This window comes from Dipodomys merriami, unplaced genomic scaffold (assembly GCF_024711535.1).
Source record: "Dipodomys merriami isolate MVZ:Mamm:240054 unplaced genomic scaffold, mDipMer1.0.p SCAF_2313, whole genome shotgun sequence".
In the NCBI taxonomy this organism is placed as follows: Eukaryota; Metazoa; Chordata; class Mammalia; order Rodentia; family Heteromyidae; genus Dipodomys; species Dipodomys merriami.
Window position 1 is genome coordinate 1 of NW_027203731.1, and position 25,006 is coordinate 25,006.

At 38.7% G+C, this 25,006-nt stretch overlaps 1 non-coding gene across 1 annotated transcript; it reads left to right on the top strand.

Moving 5' to 3' along the window:
• Positions 1-10,645: 10,645 nt before the first annotated feature.
• Positions 10,646-10,752, top strand: LOC138835233 (U6 spliceosomal RNA). Its single transcript, XR_011374524.1, has one exon. It is a non-coding gene; the product is annotated as a U6 spliceosomal RNA (small nuclear RNA).
• Positions 10,753-25,006: the final 14,254 nt, after the last annotated feature.

Sequence of the window (25,006 nt, forward strand, 5' to 3'; positions counted from 1 at the left end):
ACTGCAAGGTCCATATCTTTCTAATCCAATAGACCTATACCAGAATCAACTAAATACCTGAAAAAGATTTAATAAACAGAAACATCAAAATTTGGCAAGAATAAACAAAAACCTCACATTGCATTAGTGTAATTGGCTGGTGTGTCTGTCTCCACTACAAATTTATGAGCTACAGCCAGGATTTATACTGCCCATTGGGGTGTAGCATAATCCAATGTTTATCATTTTATAAGGACAGAAATCAAAAGATGAAACATAGAATGTCACGTGCTACTTCAGGAGAGGAAAAGAGAGAAAAGATGAATAGAAGAGAGAATCACAAGGAGAAGAGCCCAGAGTCAGTTTATCATCAGTCCCCAGTCAACTGAGGAATGATGATTTATTGAAACACCTGGCAGAGTTCTGCAAAAGCCGTTCTTTTTTTTATTATTTTAATAAGTTTTATTGTGAAAATACTGTACAAAGGGGTTACAGTTACATGAGCAAGGTAATGAGTACATTTCTTATCAATAATTGTTGCCTCCTCCTTTTTTCCCCCTACCATCTTTCCCTCCTACTTCAACAACTACACTCACAACTCCTCGTCCAACTCCCCTCCATCTCACCCCACAACCCCCCTGCTGAAATTGTAAAGTTCATATTTCAACATAGTGTCTTCTACATCTAATTGTTGCAATGGGTCAACCTATATTCCTATTTAAACATTTTGTTTTTTCCCTTCCCATTCTGAAATTATACCAGCATTAAACACAGTAAAAACAGGGGTTCTACAGTGGGGAATGGACATACAAAACAACAAAAAACATCACAAGGTACCTTATAAATATATTAGAAAAAAATAGAAAGAAAGAAAAAAATTACTTATGTCCCTATCTTGGGGTTCATTTTGCTTAATGTCATCTTAACTGGTAATATGTATATAGCTTTTGACCTTTTCTACGTGTCCCAGACATATACTAGTTATTGCAAATAACTAGGGAAACCGTAAGGCCTATGTTTCTTTGGGTCTGGCATACTTCACTTATTATATTTTTTTTGTCTTTCCATTTCTTAAAAAATGGGGCAATGCCATTCTTTCTGATGGAGGTATAGAATTCCATTATATATGTATATATGTATATATATATATATATATATATATATATATATATATATATACATATATGTGTATTGTGTGTGTGTGTATCACATTTTCTTGATCCATTTATCTACTGAGGGGCATCTGGGTTGGTTCCATATCTTAGCCATGGTAAATAATGCTGTAATAAACAGTAGTGCTGGTAGATTTAGTATGGTGTTGTTTGTGTTCATTTGGGTAAATGCCCAAAAGTGGGATTTCTGGGTCATAGGGGAGATCTATGTGCAGTCTTTTGAGGAAACTCCATACAATTTTCCAAAGTGATTGAACAAGTTTATACTCCCACCAACAATACAGTAGGGTTCCCTTTTGGCCACATCTCCTCCAGCATCAGTTGTTATTAGAGTTCTTGATTATAGCCATTCTAACTGGGGTGAGGTGGTATCTCAATGTTATTTTGATTTGCATTTATTTTATGGCTAGAGCATTTCTCCATGTGTCTATTGGCCATTCTTCTTCAAATAATAACAAAAACACAAATAAACACAAAAACGAAGGATCCACACTTAAAACTGGTCCCAATTTTAAAACAAAAGTAGACAACAACCAAAGGATGAGTTGGGGACTAACGGGTCCCCAGTACATCCCTACCAGAATTCTGCCCTCTTCTCACTCAGCAAGCTGAATGCAGAGTCTGCTGAATGAGCCTATCATGCTCACCCAGAACTTCCCTACCTCAGAAAACATAGAACAGAAAACACACTGAAGTAAACAAGGCAGACAAGTGGCCACAAAAACAAAATCAATTCTCAGTGAATGGGACAACATCTCACCACCATTCACTAAAAAGAGGACTCTAACCCCACCCCCCTCCACTCACCTCTGGAGGATTTTTCTTTTAGATTCTTGCAAAAGTTGACCTAGGGGCATTCCAAGGTGGAGAAGAATTCCCAGTCATCTTCAGGCAAGGAAAAAATGTCCTTAGCAGTGGTCCCTAAGACTGACAAGTTCTCCCCTATGCTCAGACCCCCTGAGCAAGGCCTGAGGCTGAGATCTAACTGGAGCCACTTGCAGGTGGTCAGTGGCAGTTTCATAATTGACAAATATTTAAGCAAGCTCCCGTCCAACTAGGACTGCTAGGACAGGTAGAATTGAGGGGTCGAGGTGTCCCTGGACTTCCTCAGCCATAGGGGACTCTGCTGCGTCCAGCCTCACCCTACTTTTGGCCTCACTCTGGCTCCTTCTCTACCTAGGTCGACCCCGCTTACCTAGAGGCTTTTCTCGGAACTTCTCTCCAACAGCCAAGTGCTCACACACTGTCCTACCAGCCAGGGACTTCAATCCCCCTCAGGTTGGAGTGGCTAAGAGCTCTATCCTGGACAAGCCCTCATTAAATGTAGTAGGAAGACCCCCTACTCAGGGCAGGCAAGCCCACCTAATCTTCTGGAGTGACAGATTCCACTGCAACAAAGATGTTTATAAGGAATCAACTTTATTGAGGTTCCTACACTGACCAGCCAGGGCCTCAGCACAGGCTCGGGAGCTGATACTACAACCTGGAGCAGCCCCCATTCTTTGTTTTTTAAAGACAAAATCCATGAGGTCAAGCCTTGTCACGCGCAGGTGACCAATGGGATCGTAACACACACAAAGGATTGTACGGCCATACCAGACCACACACAGTTGGCTAATAGGTGGAGTTTACTGTAAGCATGTGCAAAAGGCAGGGTTTATCATAAAGCATGTGGTGTCACCAGCTGGAGCCAGATTACAACCTATCTGTTTTATGGGTCAGTCCTTAACTGAACAATCAAGGTGGGTAAGGTTGTTAAGGGGAGAGGAGCATAGAGGCATTCTTTCCATTGCAAGAAATGGGCTGGTTGGAAGGTCGAGTTAACCTTGTTTAGAGGGTTTTTTTCTCTAAAATCCCTAAAACAAAGGCAAAGCCAGGAAAGAAGCTGTACCAGCTGGAGTCCCTGTCAGGGCATACTTCAGTATATATGTGAGAATATAAGTAGAAAACAGGTTGGGTTGGCGTAAGGGAAGGAAGAAAAGTGGAAAGTTTGACAATGATCCAGATGTATTGTACATTGAAATGAACATACACTCTATTCAACATACGTACATACATAAATACACTCTATTCAACACTGACATGATGAAGCAAAACCCTTTTGGACTACTAGCTAAAGATTAAAAAAAAGTTTTGTTTTAATATTAAGAGACCAGAAGCATAAACCTTTAAAGATAAATAAGAGGATAGCATTAATATATTGTTGAGGCTGCGCTCTTTTCAATACAAAATTTAATAAGTGTCAAGTCTGCTGCAAATGTAAATTTTATTTGCCAATTCTTTTTGCAAATTGCTTAAAATATAAAGAACCAAATTCCAATATCCCTTCACTTCCAAAAAAATCTTATAGATCTCTAGGTTTCTCAGTTGTTTCTAAATATCTTAATGTAATGCACTATTGGAACTAATTTCATTCCACATTTAAATTTAAATTTAAAATCATTAAAGTCTTTTAAAAGCCTCTCACTCCGGCACAGGTATGGATAAATAACTGATGTTGTCAGAAGCAGAATTATTCAGAAGACTGTAAATGGATGCTTACCTAGTTTCCTCTCTGCTGGATCATAGAATACAACTGTCCTAATTGAAAAAAGTTAGCCTTCCCAGGTTTTCTGCATATAAATACTCCATCAATATTTTGTTATTAGAGGATTATTCATGATTAGCTATATGTTGATTGATAATGACCGAGCATGAGAGAAATTTGAGGGAAAACTATCTACACTTCAGTAAGGTTCTGACTTGTGTTTCACAAAGTGTTATGAAAGCTCTCCATGAGAAATCTAGCAGCTGCATTTCTAAAAAGTCCTTGTGTGCTTACACTTTCTGATACTGTCTCAATTCAAGTACTTCTCCTTGGCGTTCCATACTATTCAGTGATGCTGTATTAGCTCCTTGTTTTGCAGACCGGTCTTGGTGATGAAATTTGTGCTTTTCAAAATTGCTCTCCCAATTCCATCCACAAAATGTGTACAAAAATTATCTGAAAAAATTGTATCTGTTGATAGTGCATATACTTTTATTTTTCATTACAAATATAGAATGTAGTAAAAATTTTCATAGCAATTACTCTGCACTAGTTTGTGGGCAGATTCTAATGTAAATAATATACTGTGTTCACGTAGAGAATTTGAGTATCCAAAGTTTAATATGCCTGTGGTCCTAAAACCAATACCTTACTGATATTGAGTGACAAATACAACTTCCTATAAGTACAGAAGTTTTCATTGTATCTTTTTAATATATATTTTTATTGTAAAAATACTGTATGGAGGGGATACAGATACATAAGTAAGGTAATGAGTACATTTTATTTTTTTTCTCTATTGTCGTACATGAGGCTTGAACTCTGGGCCTGAACGCTGTCCTCAGCTCTTCAGCTCAAGGCTAGCACTCTACCACTTGACCTACAGTGCCACTTCCTGTCTTTGGGTGGTTTATTGGAGATAAGAATTTCTCAGGGGCTGGGAAGGTGGCTCAGTGGTAGAGTGCTTGCCTTGCATGCATGAGGCCCTGGGTTCGATTCCTCAGCACCACATAAGCAAAAAGAAAAAAGCTGGAATTTCTTGGAATTCCTTCCCGGTCTGGCTTTAAATCGAGATCCTCAGATCTCAGCATCCTGAGTAGCTAGGATTAGAGGCCTGAGCCACCTGCGCCCAGCATGAGTATATATCTTATTGAGCACCCTCTCCTTTGTTTTGCCCCTACCATCCCTTCTCTTCACACCTCCCCAACTCATCCCTCCACCCCCTCTTTGATAGAGTGTCTTGTACATCTCATTGTTACAATGGGTCAACCTGTATCTTTTCCTCATATCTTAAATGAAGAAATACTGGCTTGATTTATGCTGATTCTACTTGTGTAGACACAGGTAAAATCACTCACCAAGTCCAAGAGCACATCATTTTTTGTCAGTTGGTATAGTTGTTTTCTACACAATTATTGACAGTTTACAAATTATTCTCAAACTTTAATACATTAAAAATACTTTCTTCTTTTCTTATTTTCTTGGCCAGGAAATCAGCCAGACCTCAGTCAGCATTTCTCTCATAGGACTTTTCACATGGGTTGGTTAAATGTTGGTCTGAGGGCCAGTCTTCTGAGGACTCACTCATCTGCTTAGGAATTGATGCTGTCTTTTGGAAAAGAGCTCAAGGAAGGATGCTATTTAGCGCCTTATAACTTTATTTTTTTTATTGTGAGAATACTGTACAGAGGAGTTACAATTACATGGGCAACATAACGAGTACATTTCTTATCAAGCATTGTTGGCTACTCTTTCTTTCCTCTTCCCATCTCTTCCCATCTTCCCCCTACACCCGGTCATCCCCCCACCCACCAAAGTTGTAAAGTTCGTTTTTCGACAAAACAACATTGAAATTCCACCTCACACCAGTTAGAATGGTTATAATAAAGAACTCTAATAACAACAGATGCTGGAGGGGATTTGGACAGAAGTGAACCTTTCTACATTGTTGGTGGGAGTGTAAACTTGTTCAACCACTTTGGAAAGCAGTATGGAGGTTCCTCAAAAGACTCCACATAGAGCTCCCCTATGACCCAGAAATCCGACTTTGAGCATTTACCCACGTGATCACAAACAAGACCATACTAAAGCTACCAGCACGACTATGTTTATTGCACCCCTATTTACTACAGCTAAGATATGGAACCAACCCAGATGCCACTCAATAGATGAATGGATCAAGAAAATGTATATATACACAATGGAATTCTATGCCTCCATCAGAAAGGATGACATTGCCCCATTTGTTAGGAAATGGTAAGACTTGGAAAAAATTATATTAAGTGAAGTAAGCCAGGCCCAAAGAAACATAGGTCTCATGGTTTTCCTTATTTGCAATAACTAGTATATGTCTGAGTCAAGCAGAAAAGGTCAGATAACTTGATGTTAGGGGAATGAAGCCCAAGATAAGTATTCAAATGTTTTTTTGCCTTTCATGAAATTGTTTTTAACATTTTTATTAGATGATTTCTATGTTGCTTTGCATGTTCCTCCCCCACGGTATAACCCCTGCTTTCACTGTATTGATGTAGGTATAATTTGTGGAGGGGAAGGGAAAAAATCATTTAACTAGGGATATAGGTGGACCTATTGCAACAATGAGATGTATAACTTTATTCTTTACAAGGATATTTTCCTGCTACTTTGGTTGTTAAGAGTGTCTATAAGAGCAAGCATTCTGTAGGGAGCTGGGAGACACCATATGTTCTTTACTTACTGAGATTCCTAAGTGACTTGTACTGCATTTTGCAAGTCGAATCTGTCAAAACCTACCAGTTTTAAGAGATAAGAGGAGTGGTAAAAGAACTCATGGAGACAAATATATTTTCAACATATTTTGTTCCAAGCATTCCATCTAAGGCATAGTCAACAACTAATGAAACTTGTGTTGGCTGTAAATATGTGTCTTTCTCCATGTGTGCATGTATACATGTGTATATGTATGTGTGAATTTGTGTGTATAGTAACATACATGTGTACATATATAAGGGCATATACATACATATATGCATATATAAATAAATATACATATGCAAATATATGTACATATATATAAATCAGTGTTCAGTGATTTAATCAATAGTTCCCAGCACATTGTCATTCTCACAAAGTGTACATGTTAAACTGCTCTGAGGAGCTGTGCTCTATGATGGGTATCCTTTGTTCTCACTTGCCCCATTACCTTGTTTTTCATCCCTGTGAACAACTTCGGTCTGCTTACAATAGGATAGTTTTGTTTTCATTACATGTAGTTACTTACTGATAATCAAAGACAAAGGTTATTTGTAAAAGAAAAAGAACTTTTAGGTCTCAAGTCAAAATATCTTACCTATCCCAATGATTCCTATGAGATAAAATTTATAACAGAAGAAAAGTGAAAAGGAATTCCTAGATCTGTTGTTTTGCCATTTAGAATGGCAAAGAATAATATCACGTCAATCTTATAATTGTTAAAAACTGCAAGGGAAACTGTTGGTCCCTATCATGTTCCCACAAAACCAGTGGATCCTGAGGGATAATAGACCAGCTGAAATTCTAAGTAGCAGACATGGAGCCTGAAAGAGAAAGACCATGAATGAAAAAGGGTGAAAGAGAGAAGTACAATAATACTGAAAGTACATAACAGATAAACAAGAGCTGTATGAGAATATTCATACTGCTATCTTTAGACTCTTCATGTACATTTGAAGGTATCTGATGTATGATAACCCATCAATATAACATATAAAATGATTTTGATAAAAAATAAAAATGATGATTCCCTGCCTGGTTTTAGGATGAGGATTATGATGGCTTCATAGAATGTGTTCAGTAGTGAACTTTCTCTTTCAATTTCATTGAAGAGTTGGAGGAGTATTGGTGTGAGCTCTGCTTTGATGGCCTTGTAGAATTCCGCTGCAAAACCATCTGGTCCTGGACTTTTCTTAGATGGAAGGTCTCTTATTGCTGTTTCTATTTCAATGCTTGATATGGGCCTGGAAAGACTTCAAAAAAATTATATTAAGTGAAGTAAGCCAAGCCCAAAGAAACATAGGTCCCATGGTTTCCCTCATTTGCAATAGTTAGTATATGTATGAGTCAAGCAGAAAAGGTCAGATAAGGTGATGTTAGGAAAATGAACCCTAAGATACGTATTTAAATGTTTTTTTCTTTCATTCATTTGTTTCTAACGCATTTATATGATTATTTCCTTGTTGCTTTGTATGTCTCTCTCCCACATTATAACCCCTGCTTTCACTGTATTTGATGTTGTTATAATTTGTGGAAGGGAAGGGGAAAAACAAGTCGTTTAAATAAGGATACAGGTGGACCCGTTGCAACAATAAGAAGTACAAGTTGTCATGTCGAAAACGAACTTTACAACTTTGGTGGGTGGTGGGGGGAGGATTGGGTGGGGGGGAGGCTTGGAATGGATGGGAAGGGGAAATAAAGGAGGAGGCTACAATGCTTGATAAGAAATATACTCATTATCTTGCCCATGTAATTGTAATCCCTCTGTACAGTTTTTTCACAATAAAAAAATAAAAATGACTCAGAAGAAATTATAAGTGCAAATATAATCTTCCCAGAAGAACACTCTCAGAGATATTTCATGACTTTGAAAAGGATAAAGTGGCTCAAGTTAGCATAAATTTAGAAGTATGACAATTCACAAAAATATAAAAAGATATTCATATATTTCATTATATAACCCAAAGCAGAAAGCAAATATTGTTTAGATGATTTTTTAAAGCACAGTCTTTCTGGAGCTGGGAAGGTGGCTCAATGGGAGAGTGCTTGCCTTGCATGCATGGGGCCCTGGGTTTGATTCCTCAGCACTACAGAAGTAGAAAAAGACGAAGGCTCAAATGGTAGCGCTAGCCTTGAGCTGAGGGACAGCACCCAGGACCCAGAGTTCAAGCCCCATGACCAACAAAATAAAAATCAACAAAACAATGCTGGGTGCTGGTGGCTCAGGACTGTAACCGTAGCTATGCAGGAGGCTGAGTTCTGAGGATCCCGGTTGAAAGCCAGCCCAGGCAGGAAAGTCCGTGAGAATCTTATCTCTAATAAACCACTAGAAAACCAGAAGTGGTGCTGTGGCTCAAGGGATAGCGTGCCAGCCTTGAGCTGAAGAGTGCAGGGAGAGCGCTCTGGCCCAGAGTTCAAGCCTCAAGACTGACAAAAACAAAAAACACAAAAACAGTCTCTCACTTTTGTGGTCTCAACTCTGTAATACCGCAGCTTCAGACGAAGGCTAAGATTTTGGGTGTGGACCTTTATCATCCCTTCTAATTCAGACTGTACTTGATAATTTTTTTAATAAATAATTTGTCTTAATTTTCTTCTTTGTAAACTCACATGCACCTATAAAAAATGCTTTGGCCATCCCAGTAAGCTTCTCAAAGTACCTCCTGAGGACGACTTATAAAAAGTTGTATTATATTACAAAAAGGAAAACAATGCAACAAATAAAGAAAACGGACAATTAAATATTAATGATTAATCAAATAAAAAAACAAACAATTACCAGTGTTCTACATATTAGATTTTACTACTTTCTCATATTCCTGTACATTTAAAACTGGCTAAGATTATGATGTTTAAAAAGAGGATTTTGTTTTGGTTTTTATTTTGGATCCGGTCGTGGCCCTGGACTCTGAGCCTGGGTGCTGCCCCTCAGCTCTTCAGCTCACGGCTAGCACTCTACCACTTGAGCCACATCACCACTTCCAGCTTGTTTTTTGTTTATGGGTGTTGAGGAATCGAACCCAGGGTCTCAAGCATGCAAGACAAGCGCTTTACCACTGAGCCACCTTCCCAGCCCCTTAAAAAGAGTTTTATAGGCTATGAGTAGTCTTTAAAATTACTCACTAAGATTACTTTTTATGGCTCATCTCATCATTTGTATATGGCTTATATCATCATTTGTTCCTCACTAACATGTAAAGTAAGGAAGCCCTAAAAATTAAACAGAAACTATATAGTTAACAAAGTCTTAACTCTTCACTCTGCTTCTTTACGCAAAGACTTTGCAACTTCTTATTGGTAATGTTTCTATAAACTCTGAAATGTACATAATTAGTACCATATGTCTGCTACCATAAACCTTAAATACTTTATAGAAAAGTTTATGACCTGCCAAACAGTCCTAATTTTGGCATATATATGCAAATTCCCAAAATTAAATACATTTAAAATTTAAAACTTTTAACAACCTTAACACTTGCTGCAGTGTTCATTATGACAGGTGCCTTGTATAGAACAATTGAATTCCTCCTCCTACACATCTCTTGAACAACAAATACCTGGAATTATTTTGTTTTTGACATGCCAGTCTTGACTTTATTCTTAAATGTGTGCTTATGTAAGAAATGCATGGTACTAACAGTTTGTTGTATTGCTAACAAAAAAAAAAAAAAAGAAATACATGCTTCTAAAATTTCACAAGAATTCTTTTGAACTTACTTTTTTTTGAATTGTCTAGTTTAAGAAAATAAATTACACTTTATATATAAAAAATGTTCTGTGCTCAATTAGGCAGCAAATACGCTAAAATACCATAAACCTTAAATACTTTATAGAAAAGTTTATGACCTGCCAAACAGTCCTAATTTTGGCATATATATGCAAATTCCCAAAATTAAATACATTTAAAATTTAAAACTTTTAACAACCTTAACACTTGCTGCAGTGTTCATTATGACAGGTGCCTTGTATAGAACAATTGAATTCCTCCTCCTACACATCTCTTGAACAACAAATATCTGGAATTATTTTGTTTTTGACATGCCAGTCTTGACTTTATTCTTAAATGTGTGCTTATGTAAGAAATGCATGGTACTAACAGTTTGTTGTATTGCTAACAAAAAAAAAAAAAAAAGAAATACATGCTTCTAAAATTTCACAAGAATTCTTTTGAACTTACTTTTTTTTGAATTGTCTAGTTTAAGAAAATAAATTACACTTTATATATAAAAAATGTTCTGTGCTCAATTAGGCAGCAAATACGCTAAAATTGGAACAATACAGAGAATATTAGCATGGCCCCTGAGCAAGGTTGACATGCAAATTAGTGAAATGTTCCATATTTTTGCAACAACAGATGATGGAGAGCATCTGTCCACAGGGAACTCTACTGCATTCTTGGTGTGTGTGTAAACTTGTTCAACCACTTTGGAAAGCAGTATGGAGGCTCTTCAAAAGACTCCATATGAAGCTTTCCTATGACCCAGCAATCCCACTTATGGGCATTTACCCGAATGATCACAAACAAGACCATACTAAAACTACCAGCACAGCTATGTTTACTGCAGCATTATTTACAATAGCTGATATAGAGCCAACCCTGATGCCCCTCAGTAGATGAATGGATCAAGAAAATGTGGGTGTATATAAACAATGGAATGCTATGCCTCCATCAGAAAGAATAGTATCACCCAATTTGTTAGGAATTGGAAAGTCTTGGAAAAAAATTTATTAAGTGAAGTAAGCCAAGTCCAAAGAAACATAGGTCCCGTGGTTTCTCTTATTTTCAATAACTAATATATGTCTGAGATAAGCAGAATAAGTCAAAAGCTATGTGCATATGAGCAGATAAGATGATATTAAGGGAAATGAACCCTAAGACAGGGACACAAGTATGTTTTTTCTTTCTTGTTATTGTTTCTAACGTACTTATGATGTGCAATATGATTTTTTTTCTTTCTGTATATGTTCCTCCCCCACGCTATAACCCCTGTTTTCATTGTATTTGAAGTTGGTACACCTACATCCTGTGTATATGTTTCTCTAATTTGGTGAGGGGAAGGGAAATACAAAATGGTTAAATAGGGATACAGGTTAACTCATTGTAACAATGAGATGCACAAGACACTCTGTTGAAAAATGAACTTTACAATTTAGTCAGGGGGAAGGGGGAGGGGAGCGTATTTGTGGAGGTGGGAGGGAAGGGATGGTGGGAAGAGGGAACAATGCTTGTTAAGAAATGTACTCATTATTTGCTCCCATAAATGTGACACCTCTGTACAGTTTTTTTTTTATAATAAAAATTGTATGAAAATGTTCTTATGTCTTGGTAGTGTAAAAATATCAGGAACAGAATAATGAAGGAATGTTGTAGACTGAGGTGAAGTCCATATAAAAATGTGCAAAACTGATGAGCGGTATATTGTGTTTTACATCATTTAAGTTACATTGAAAAAATAGGGAAGACCTAGAAGAATGAATTCTCTTTTTGATATCCTATCATAGTTCCTTAGCAGGATGAACTCTTTCCTCATTGTTGTAGAGGCATCATCAGATGAGAGGAACTGATTTTTTTTGTTGGCTTCCTTACATTTATTTGTCAGTTTATGAACTACTAGTTTATGTCTGAGACAAGAAGAAAAGGTCAGATAAGTTGATGCTAGATGAAATGAACCCCAAGATAAGTAGTCAAATGTTTTTTTTCTTTCTTGCAATTGTATTTAACATATTTATAACATGATTTCTTTGTTGCTTTGTATGTCTGTCCCCCACGGTATAATCCCTGCTTTCATTGTATTTGATGTTGTTATAATTTGTGGAGTGGAAGGGCAAAAACAAACCATTTAAATACTGATATAGGTGGACCTATTACAACAAGAGTTGGACAAATCCTTATGTTGAAAAACGAACTTTCCAACTTTGGAAGGGTAGGGAAGGTAGAAGGATGGGAAGGGGAAACAAAGGAGGTAGCAGCAATGCTTGATAAGAAATGTACTAATTGCCTTGCCAATGTAATTTTAACTCCTCTGTACAGTATTTTCACAATAAAATTTTTTAAAAAAGAAACTAAGGGAAATTAGACACACAAGCTTTGGAAAGTGTAAGGTCTGCTCCTAGATGGCAAGCAGACTCCACCCTCCTCGCAGCAAATTTTGTACCCAGTACTTGCGTTATCTAGGCAACTGGCACAAATGGAAGAGGTCACATCTGCATCTGCTGAGGTGACATCTGAATTTGATGTGGCCACAAATTTCTCCGCCCATAATTTAGATAAGGTCTAGCTCAGGCCCAGATGACCTTTCTCTGCTCTTTTATAGCTCTTTCTCATCTCTTTCCTTCTCTTCTCTTTCCCAGGTCTCTTCTCTTTCCTCGCTCTCTCTTTCCCACCTTTCCCAGATGCTCTCTATTCTAGCTCTTTTCTAGCTCTTTTCTAGCTCTTTTCTCTCTCTTTCTCAGCTCTTCAAGCTCTCTTTCCCAGGCCTTTCCCCACCACGTTGAGGACCAAGATGGTCTGGTGTCAGCTGGAATGATGAATAAACCTACTCCTTACCTGAATACCACGTACATGCTGCTGTTCTTCCTTAGCTAACTCTTTTTAAAATCCTAACAGAAAATGACCATTTAGGATGAATGATATTTGATTTTACAATCAGAAAAATGTTTAAAAAATTATATAGATATAAAATACTCCAAAAGATTTATTCTATGAATCTATCCCTTGGAACAAATGATACGAAGTTGATTAATGTAATTTACGATAATACATATATTCACATACCTATTTATGTTCACATAAATTTCACTTAAACAACAATTAAATGACTATATTTCTACCATCTACTTGGAGTATACTTAAATCTCTAAAAATGACTATGCTGCTGCTATAAACAGCAATTCCCCAATTGTCCTCCACAGAGGGCATCCACAGCGTACTTTGTGATAGGGCCAAAGCCTGAGTCAAGAAACTTCCCAATGGTGCCCAGTGGGTAAACTGTTTTGATTTGGTTTAAAGAAAACTAAAAAGAAACATTATTAATACCTTGCTCTTTCGTGATGTGGAGACCACCTATGAGAAAGAGTTCCTACCTTGCTCTTCAACACAGTTGTAATGAAAAAGGAAGGGACAAGACTGTGAACTTACGATGCACAGAGTTGAGTGCCATGCACTGGGAGTCAAGGCGGACCATTAGTCGAGAAACAAGGAGTTGCAAGTCTAACCCACAAGACACGGCAACATCAGGCAGGCCATAGGCAGTGACGGTGAATTTGTAGCCCCATTCATTATTACTGCTGTCAGAATGAAAGAGCACCATCCTTAAACGTCACGTTCTAGAGAGAAAAAAAAGTCATGTGGTCAACAAGATGGAAGGAGGCAACAACTCAGCAGTTAAGTATATTCTTTGTGACTCAAAAAAATCTTAAAAGCGGTCTCCATTTCTATAAGTTCAAAATGATTAAGAGAGAAATGTACACAGATGATACCAAAACACAAAACTCACAACTACATTTAGAAAGCAGAATTAGTAGAAAACTGCTGCTCAGCTTTCTAAAACTCAAGTGACTATCTGCTCAACCAGTGATCACTGGCTCAGTTCTTTGTTCTCAACCAAGACCCTTGATAGGAGAGAGAAGTAAACAGTCTGAAGCAGGCTGCAGCCCAGATATTAAACAGATCTGTCAGCCGGGCTCCTAGCTTTCACCATGGTTTAAGTCTTTCTCTTGGATCCACTGGCCCTTCTGAACTCAGAGATTAACAGCTCTTTAATTTATTCTGGACAACATTGGTATTAGCAAATTTCCTATGAAGAGCCAGATAGTTAAATTTTTAGCTTTTGTGGGCTACATAATCTCTAGTGTAACTGTTCCTTTCTACAAGTAGAGTATCAAAGCAACCCTTAGAAATATGGGTGTGGTTACATTCTAGAAATGTGCCAGTATTAAGGTTTGTACTTAGAGCTTTGAGTATTTTTCAGCTATTTTGCTCATGGCTGTCATTGTACCATTCAAGCCATGTCTCCACTCTGGCTTTTTGCTGGTTGAGATAGGGCTCTCTTAGATTTGTCTACCTAGGCTAGCTTTAAATCCTATTCCTCAAATATCAACCTGCTGAGTAGCTAGGATTTTGAACAATATGACCATGAGCCACCAGAGCCTAGCTAGTCCTTCTCTTTCTACACACCATACCATTATTGCTCTAAAGTTGGAAAAAGGACAAGAATTGCTACAGAAGTACTTATTTACCTTGTTTGGGGAATATGACTTACCTTAGGCCACTTATAAGTACCAACTTTGTGTCAGTGTGTCTTCCCACCTCTAGAGTCTGTAAATTCCAGATAATCATACCTGTGAAGGCATAATCTCTATTATATTCTTTCTCTTGTTTTTGATCCACTATTGCTTGGAAGAAAAAACATGTGAGTCTTAGCGCTTTTCGGTTTCACACCTCTCATCAAATTCCACTTCAAAATAGGTTGCCCTTGGGCTAACAAAGACAGATACTTCATGGCAGTTATTTTCATAGTTATGGGCAGATTTCTTGGACCATATATGTAATACCACAGGCTGTTCCTGCTGCCAGGTCTCAACATCCAGCTAGGCAGACAAATGAGTAAGAGAAAATTCCAGATATTACTACACAACCAACTGTCAAAATAAACTATCAGTGCTGTAGATCACAGGCTTTGACAGCCCTGATGAAATTTTATACAGGCTAATCTGATTTTCCTGTCTACGCAGAGATCAATAGACATCTATCACTCAGCAGAAGTGCATTAGGATTATACTTTAGGGACTCATGCTTTTATCTTTTAGCAGTGACACAACTATTTTTAAAAATAAGTATTAGTATGAATTCCACTGGAGAAAAACACTGAATTAAAAGTTTAAACAGCTCACATTTTTACTTAGGACCTTGGCATGTCTAAGACCACTCTTTTTTTCCTCTAAAAAATAAAGTTTTCTTTTTAGCTCATGATTCTAATCCTAGTTACCCAGGAGACTGAGATCTGAGGATTGCAGTTTGAAGTCAGCTTTGTCAGGAAAGTCTTATCTGTAATTAAAAGCCAGAAATAGGTCAAGTGGTAGAATGCTAGTCTTGAGAAAAAGGAGCTAAGGGATAGTGCCCTGGCTCAGAATTCAAGCCCCAATACTGGCAAAAAAAACCGATTAAGATTGGATGCTGTGGCTCAAGTGGTAGAGCACTGGCTTTGAGCTGAAAAGCTCAGGAACAGTGCCCAGGCTCAGTTTAAGCCCCACAACCAACAAAAACATCAGGGTTGGAGGCATGGATTAGTTGGTTGGTAGTGCACTACCCAATGAGCCAAAGCAACAGGTACTAAGTTTGAGTTCCAGTCTTACACCAAAAAACAAAATGAGAAAATAAAAAAGATCTGCTAAATGTACATGCCCTTTCTATTACCATCAGGCAGTTATGAAACTCAAAAAGACTGTGAACAAATCTTATATAATAAAAATTAAGTGTGGGAGATAATTCTTTTAAATACTAAACCTTCTTATTTGTCTTTCCATGTACATTTTCTTTTTTAGACTTCATTTTTTGTGTGTGTGTGCCTGCCATGGGGCTTGAACTCAGGGTCTTGGTGCTCTCCCTGAGCTTTTTCATTCAAGACTAGCACTCCACCACTTCAGCCACAGCTCAAGCCTACCCCTCCTCATTAGCCCCCCTCCCCCCCAACTGGTTATTTGGAAATAAGAATCTCACAGGCTTTCCTGCCTGCACTGGCTTCAAATTGAAATCCTCAGATCTCAACTCCTGAGTAGTTAGTATTACAGGTATGAGCTACAAGCACCTGGCTAGACAAAAGTTTCAGCCTTTATTTACATAGATTTTATGTAACTTAATATAACCTAAAATGATTGGATAAATGATTGGATAAAATGATTGGATATACAGCTTTTTGGCCTCCTTTCTTGTGCTAATGACAAATCAAGATGATATTTACTATCCCTGTTGGCAAAAATACCAATAAAGCTTCTAGAGGCAACTTATTTGTATATATCTGTAGTCCAGTAGGTTTTATATGGTAGAGTCATATCTCTCTGAAGAGAGGAAGCAAAATAGGTTCAGGGCCAACTGAAGTTACCTTGCTCAGTCCTCCTTCAGGGTCATTGTAGAGCTTCTTCAACAGCTCTGTTAAGGTACTGAACTCTCTCAAGAGAGTACATTGTGAAATGTCCAAAGAACAGAAGTCTAGGAGAAAGATGACCTAAAGGAAGATGAAGGAAGTACTCAGTATTCACTGCACATGCTGGTATTTCCACCAGCCCCCTCCTGGTTATTGAAAATAGCCACTTCTCCTTACCAGTTCATGAGCTGCCATGGAAAACACTGAATTACACAGTTTTTCTTTTTTTTGGGGGGGGAGTCTGGTCGTGGGGCCTGAACTCTGGGCCTGGGCTCTGTCCCTCAGCTCTTCAGCTCAAGGCTAACACTCTACCACTTGAGACACAGCGCCACTTCTGGCTATTTTTTTCTTTTTGCTTATGTGGTGCTGAGTAATCGAACCCATGGCCTCATGCATGCAAGGCAAGTGCTCTACCACTGAGCCACCTTCCCAGCCTTACACAGTTTTTCTACTATGTTTTTTCCACTATACTGTGACAAAAGGGATTCCAAAATCACTCTCATGCTTACCAGAAACTGTCACATATCTATCAAAACATAAAGTAGTTAATATTTTATATGGTAAAAACATCATTTACTACATTATTACCAAGGGCAAAGCTAGGGAGGGCTATAGAAGCTGACTACCAAAACAGGGAGAAGGGAACAGCAGATCACAAGAACATTAAGCATCATCCTAATGAACAATGTCAATCTAATTACCTCTGAAAGGGAAAAGCAGTGAAAACTTCAGTAGTTGGTATGAGTGATAGTTAAGTTTAAGGTGATTTTTTGTGTTGCTTTTCAATGAAGTGGAGATATCACTCTAAGTTATATCTGATCCCAGCACACAGAAGGCTGAGGAAGAACTGAGAATTCAAGCGCAGTCTGGGTAGACAGCAAGTTCAAGGCCAGTATGGGCTACACAGTGAAAACTTATCTAAAAAGAAGTGGTGCTGCCTGTAGTCCTAGCTACTTGGGAGGACTCCAGTTTAAGGTCAGCCTAGACAAGAAGTTTCAGAGAACTCATCTTGAGCAACCACATTTCAACCAATAAAAATCTGAACATATGATTATATATTTGTAGTTCCAGATATTTGGGAAGTACAAATAGGAAAATTGCCGTCCAAGCTGGCACAGACATAAATGTAATACTCTATTTGAAAAATAAGTTAAGTAAAAAAAGGGGTGTGGCTGACTTATACATGCTTAGCAAACACAAAGCCCTGAATTCAAATACCAGTACTGTGAAGGAGTGAAAGAGAAAGGGAGAGGGTAAGGGAAAAGGAAAAGGGGAAAAGAAAAGGGAGGGGGGAAGGAAAAGGGAAAAATAAGAAAAAATGACCAAATGAGTCAGCTCTTACCCTTCCCTTTCCTTTAGTTTACAATGTGTCCATGAATCAAGGGTTCTGATCTAAAGCCAAGGCCTAAGTGGCCTGATCCAGAACTCTAAGCATTTTGTCATAATTGCTGAGACCAAATTTGGCAGAAGTGAACAGTCAATTTCTCACCATCTGTTGGATTTCATACAATTTTCGGTTGATTTACAGGAAACAAGTATCAATATTTTCAGTGACTTATAAAAGTCATAGATTTTAAAGACTCAATACTTTCTTTTCTGGGTGATGATTAACAGAGATGGAAGACTCCCCTGACATGGAATAATATCATTTAAGAGTGCTGTATGATTGCAAAGAGAATGACTAGGCAGTAGAAGGACCAAATTCTAAATAAAAACACTAGTGCTAATGGCTCATAACTGTAATCCTAGCTACTCAGCAGGCTAAGATCTGAGGATCAAAGTTTGAAGGCAGCCCAGGCAGGAAAGTCCATGAGACTCTATCTCTAGCTAACAAGCAAAAAGCCAGAAGTGGAACTGTGTCAAGTGTCAGAGTCCTCATCTTGAGCAAAAAAGCTAAGGGAAAGTGCCTAGGCCCTAAGTTCAAGTACTGGCACCTCCCTCCCCCCACAAAAAAAAAAAAGATAAGAAGGCTAGGCACTGGTGACTAATGCATGTAATCCTAGATACTCAGGAGACTGAGATATGAGGACTGGGGTTCTATGCCAACTTGACTCTCATCTCCAATTAACCAGCAAAAGACCTGGAAGGGGTGCTGTGGCTCAAGTAGAGCACTAGCCTTAGGTAATAAAGTTCAGCAATCAGGCCCTAGGTTCAAGACCCAGAAATGGCACAAAAAAAGACAAAAATAAGCTGAACAAGGTGGTGACACAGGCATGTAATTTCAGCACTTGAGAGGCTGAGGCAAGAGAGTCACAAGTTCAGGACATTCATCAGCTACATAGTGAGATATGGTCTCAACAAAACAAAACCTTCCAAATAACAAAAACAAAAGCAGAAATAACTATAGATCTGAACTGAAATTAGCCATATACATCCTTGATGCATGAGTTATAATTATCTGTTTTCATGGATTGTGTATTGATACTCACATTTTTTCTATAATGTCCACAGTAAGATCTTTGGCTCCAGATCTTTGCTCTTCAGTTGCAGATAGCACCAGGAGAACAGGCTACTTTGCACAGATCAGAACAGAAAAAAGCACAGAGACAACTTCCCCTGGTGCCTCACTGAGCATCATCAGCTCACACTACAAAGAAACAGACAAACAGGAAATGTCCAAATAAGGTGTTCCCCGAACTTGGGCAGGAAATATCTCTATAGAAGCAGTGGTCACTGGCAAAGCAAAAACAAAAAAATACTATGTGTATGGGGCAAAGTTATGAAAGAGCTTTCAATCCAGAATTGAACCAAGAAAAATGGTGTTAGGAAAACTTCCCTATTGCTCTGCAGTTTTGTGGAACCTATAAATATTCTTTTTGCTCCACAAGACATCTTCTGCACCCCAAGACGCCCACCCTATTGTTCATCTCTTTCTCGTAATGAATCTTCTGTCTCTGGGCCCTTCTCCTGAGTCTTCAATCAAATCTCTCGCTAGCAGAGTTGAGGGAGAGTTGAAAAGAAGGTGTGAGTTTGATCAAGGTACATTGCATGAGTTTTATTTTGTTTTGTTTTTGTCAGTCATAGGGCCTGCACTCTGGGCCTGGGCGCTGTTCCTCAGCTCTTCAGCTCAAGGCTAGCTCTCTACTTCTTGTGCCACAACGCCACATCTGGCTTTTTCTGCTTATGTGGTGCTGAGGAATCAAATCCAGGGCCTCATGCATGCAACGCAAGCAATCTACCACTGAGCCACCTTCCCAGCCCCCACATTGTATGAGTATATGGACATGTCAAAATAAATCTACCATGTACCATAAATTGATAATAAAATATGGAAAAAATAAAGATAATCCATCATTAAAGGACAATAGGAAAATCACATTTTCGAGCAATTCATTTGAAAATGAAAATATAAATTCGAACATCAAAAATTGTTATGCTATAGTCATGTGACCTCTTTATTAGGTTTAAACAACAATAACAACAACAAAAACAGCATTGCTTGTGATATCACTGATATTGTGTGACTGGGGGCAGTGATCTCACTAAATGTTAGCTCTTCATTTTTGGAAAAGTATGTCTAATTTCAGGCTAAAGACCAGTGTCAAGGTACTTGAAGAACTAGGAGCTACATATTGTTTTTAAATGGTAAATATATATCACTAAAAAGAATAGAAGCATTTATTTGTTCTTTTGGTGGCAGTTCTGGAGCATGAGCTAAAGACCTGAGTGCTGTCCCTCAGCTTTTTTGCTTGAGGCTACTACTTGAACCACATCTCCACTTCTGGCGTTTCTGGGGAGTGGGGGGAAAAGATGTGGTTAATTGGAGATAAAAAAAATTATTATATTCTGGGCTGGGAAGGTGGCTCAGTGGTAGAGCGTTTGCCTTGCATGCATGAGTCCCTGAGTTCGATTCCTCAGCACCACATAAGCAAAAAGAAAAAAGCCGGGAGTGGCACTGTGGCTCAAGTGGTAGAGCGCTAGTCTTCAGTTGAAGAGCTGAGGGACAGCACCCAGGCCCAGAGTTCAGGCCCCATGACCGGATCCAAAAAAAAAAATTATTATATTCTTTCCTGCCCATACTGGCTTGGATCTCAGCTATCTGATTAGCTGTAATCTAGCACCTGGTGAAACCTTTAATTTTTTAAAAAATTTTTACTTTTGCCAGTCCTGGGGCTTGAACTCAGGACCTGGGCACTGTCCCACAGCTTCTTTTGCTCATGGCTAGCACTCTACCACTTGAGCCACACCACCATTTCTGGCTTTTTCTATATATGTGGTAATGAGGAATCAAATCGCAGGCTTCCTGGATGCTAGGCAAGCACTCTAGCACAAAGCCACATTCCCAGCCCAACCTTTAATTTTTAAAAGCGTAATTTACAAAGGATTGAAATTGGAACACTGTGTGGAATCTCTCTATAAGAAGGATGTTTTTAGAAAACATAATATTTTAAGTTAGGAGAATTGACTAAATGACTACAGAATTTAGAATTTCTAAATGAAAGAAGTAGCCAAGTAGCTTGTAATCTTCCTACCATTGAAAATGCTTAAAAATGTCTGTTGAAGATGAACCTGTATACTAATGAGCCCAAACTTTAGAAATGTCCATTCAATTTGTGTCTGATTTTTTGTGTACCTGAAAAAAAATTGTGCCTATATATTGGAAGGGAAGATGGGATTTTCTCACTTTTTTATTTTATTTTAAATACCTACTTGAAAATAATTCATGATCTTTTTGTAACTCTTTGTCATCTTTGTTCTTTGGACTTTCTCTGAAGGGGCATCTAACCTCCAGAGGGTCTGTCACATAAGAATTATGAAGTTGGAACTGGGAAGGTGGCTCAGTGGTAGAGTGCTTGCCTTGCATGCTTGAGGCCCTCAGTTCGATTCCTCAGCACCACATAAGCAGAAAAATCTGGAAGTAGGGCTGAGACTCAAGTGGTAGAGTGCTAGTCTACAGCTGAAGAGCTGAGTGTCAGCACCCAGACCCAGAGTTCAGGCCCTATGAACGACATACAAAAAAAATAAAGAAGAAGAAGAAGAATTATAAGTAGCCGGGCATCAGTGGCTCAGGCCTATAATCCTAGATACTGAGGAGGATGAGATCTGAAGATCGCAATTCAAAGCCAGCCTGGGCAGAAAAGTCGTTAGACTCTTATCTCCAATAAATCATCAGAAAACCAGAAGTGGCACTGTGGCTCAAGTGGTAGTGCTCCCCTTGAGCTGAAGATCACAGGGACAGTGCCCAAGCCCAGAGTTCAAGCCCCACGACCACCAAAAAAAGAAAAAGAAGAAAAAGAAGAACTATGAAGTGCCAAATGCTGGTGGCTTACACCTATAACCCTACCTACTCAGGAGGCTGAGATCTGAGAATTGTGGTTCAAAGCCAGGCCAGGCAGGAAAGGCTGTGAGACTCTTATCTCCAATAAACCACCAGAAAACCAGAAGTGGCACTGTGGCTCACATGTTAGAGTGCTAGCCTTGAGTTGAAGAGCTGAGGGACAGCACCCAAGCCCAGAGTTCAAGCCCCACAACCAATAAAACAAAACAAAACAAAAAACTATGAAATATGCTAATATTAGCACTGTCTGTAATTAATTCCTCTAAACTAGAATCAACCCATATGCCTCGCCAAGTTAAGCAGATAATTATGGTATGCCATAAAGAGACTATTGTGGTACACCAGTGAATACAAGTGACAACACATGAATGAAACTCCAAAACATTGTTAAACAAATCAAATATTTCACAGAAGATTGTATGCTATCAAGGTGAAAAAAAAAAACCAAGCAATAACCAACACATTGTACAGGGATAACTAGAAGGGAAAACAAGGAACCTGTGAACACACACTTAAGAATGATACTACAGAGAGTTGTTTTCACTTATTGTCCCTCCATATCTATTCTTTTGTATGTGAACCACATTTTGAAATGGTCCCTTCATGCTGTGGCTTTGCTTTTCCTTCAGTCCCATTCTACTGTCTCTATTGGATCACTCCCCAGTTACCACTTGGAGAGCAAAGCCCCTCCACTGAAACTCAGGCTCTGCAAACTCTGGCCCTCTTTAAGTTCTTTCCCTTTCTTTTTTTTTTTTTTTTTTAGTTCTTTCCCTTTCTCTGCCAGAATTTCTTCCTGATACTCCTTCCTACTGTACTGGTTACCTTCCTTGTAGATTTGCTCAAGATGCCCATGACTGATGTGAGGCAGTCCCCAATCATGACTTCCTGTTCGTTACTGGTTACAAATCTTTAGCCACAATTTCTTTCTTTCTTTTTTTTGGGTCTGGTTGTGGGGCTTGAACTCTAGGCCTGGGCGCTATCCCTCAACTCTGCAGCTCAATTTAGCCACAATTTCTATATTGAGAGAGCAACTAGGTCTTACCACCTTAAGGCCAATAAAACCATGAATACCTCGTGTTCAGAATCTACCCATTATCATCCCCTTTTTAGTAACCTGTTCCTTCCCATTTATCACAGGCCCATTGTAGGTGTACCTCCCTCCATTTGAAATGTCTCTAACTTCCTCTTTGCTTGTTTAAGCCTATTCAAAGTCCTTCCCTGAGCTCAGCAATTCTTTTCCAAAATGCTTTTCCCTAGTTGCATTCCCTGTCCCTAGACCTGTGCTCATCCTTTGACAGCCTGAATTATGTACAAAACTATGTAATCACACATTTGTTTGGGTTCCTCTATCATTGTATCCTCTGTATCTAACGTGGGGCCTCCAACACAACAGGCATTGGGTAGGCATTGTTGAACTAACAGACATGAGCAAAAAGCTCAGACTTGCTGTAATTTAGACCATTTTTACTTTTTTTTCTCCTAATGTAACTCTATCTCCCTCCCTATAACCATAAATGCTTGCTTTTACAAGAAGATAATTCAGTGGCTGCAATAATCTCTGGCCTAGAAAGTTTAATTGTATATGCAATGTCCTCTGTATCACAGATGAGAGAAAGGGAAGAAAGGTCAAGTACTTGATGTCCCAGTGGTAAGGGATTATGGGAAACTCTCTTGGACAGTCAGTGAGATTTCAGAGTTGAATGGCCCAGTTGAAGAGCCAGGTTTCAGTTTTGTTCCAGCATGTTGAGCTCCTGTCTCTATCAACTTGTGAGAACCCTGAAGTGTTCGCCCAGTGGCTTTGACTGAGAATGGTAAGAGCTTGAAGAAGTTTTTAGAGATTGAAGAATATGCAGGATTTAGATGTGCTACAAGAGAAAGAGAAATTATAGAAAATGGCAGAAATAAAAATGGAGATCAGAATGATCCGTGGTGAACTGGAAAGACAGCACATATCAATGATCTTGTAGTGAGAATTTTAAGGAGGACACAGAGATGGGCAGAATAGTCTAGACATATGAGAGAAAACTGATGTGATGGCAAAAACAATACTAAAAAAGTTAAGACTGTAGCCAGGTATGGTAGATCATGCTATAATCGCAGCTGTAGTTCAAGGAACACTCAGAAAAAGTTCACTACATCTTACCTTAAAGGATAGCTTTGGGTGTACCTCTTGCCACTATAGTTACTTTGGAGACCAGCACCAGGAGGATCTCAGTCCAGACCATGCAAAAACTGAGACACTATCCTCAAAATGACAGGAGTAAAAAGGGCTAGGAGGCACAGCTCAGGTGGTAGAGCACTTGCTTAGCAGGAATGAGGCAGTGATTTCAAACTCAGTACCATCAATCCCACCCACCCTCCAAAAAACCCCTACAATAAATGTCTTATCAAATACTCTTAAAGAAGCATGAGGTAAAGAATGGAGAAGAAAACAGGATGTACCTCTCGAGCAGCCACACAAAGGAGGGTATTCATGACAGCTAGGACTTCACCAATGTTCATGCCAGCAAGGTCACTTTTCTCAGGTATAAGTAGAAGGCCACCTGGATCTTTATCACTGAAAGGACACAAACTCACACCTGATTGTAGGAAGAGGCTTTTCCTGGTCAGGTTCAAATAAAGAACACAGAGAGGTGTCAGCATCAGTTCTATGAAATAGAGGGGTCTGGGTCAGGAAGACAAATGGTAGTTACAACTAGGAATATGCCACTGTCTGTCCATATATCCTTCCAAAAGCACAGGCACATAAATTACATTGATATCAGTGTTCAATATATCTGATATCATGACTGGTAACTCAACAATCCAGGCTAACAATCCCTGTATCTTCAAATGTTCTTCATGCAACACCTCCAGGACCTATCATATCATCTTCGTTAACTGATTCTGAAAGCATTTTATACAAATAGCCCTAAATTTGTCATCCAGACCAGATAGTCCAACTTGTAAGCAGATGCTCAGTTCCCTCCCTCTTTCAAGAGTCTGTGCCTCAATTAAGGAACTCTGCAGTCCCATCTGCTTTTCTGATGGGACTGTAAGTCTCCATATACTCTCTTCCTGGAATGTTTCTTTCTACACATTACTACTCTGCATTTTCAGTTGTTGTAATGGAAGACTGAGGACCCCAAACTCTTTTGGTTTTAGTTTTTGTCTTTGATATTTAATTAGAGACTGAAGG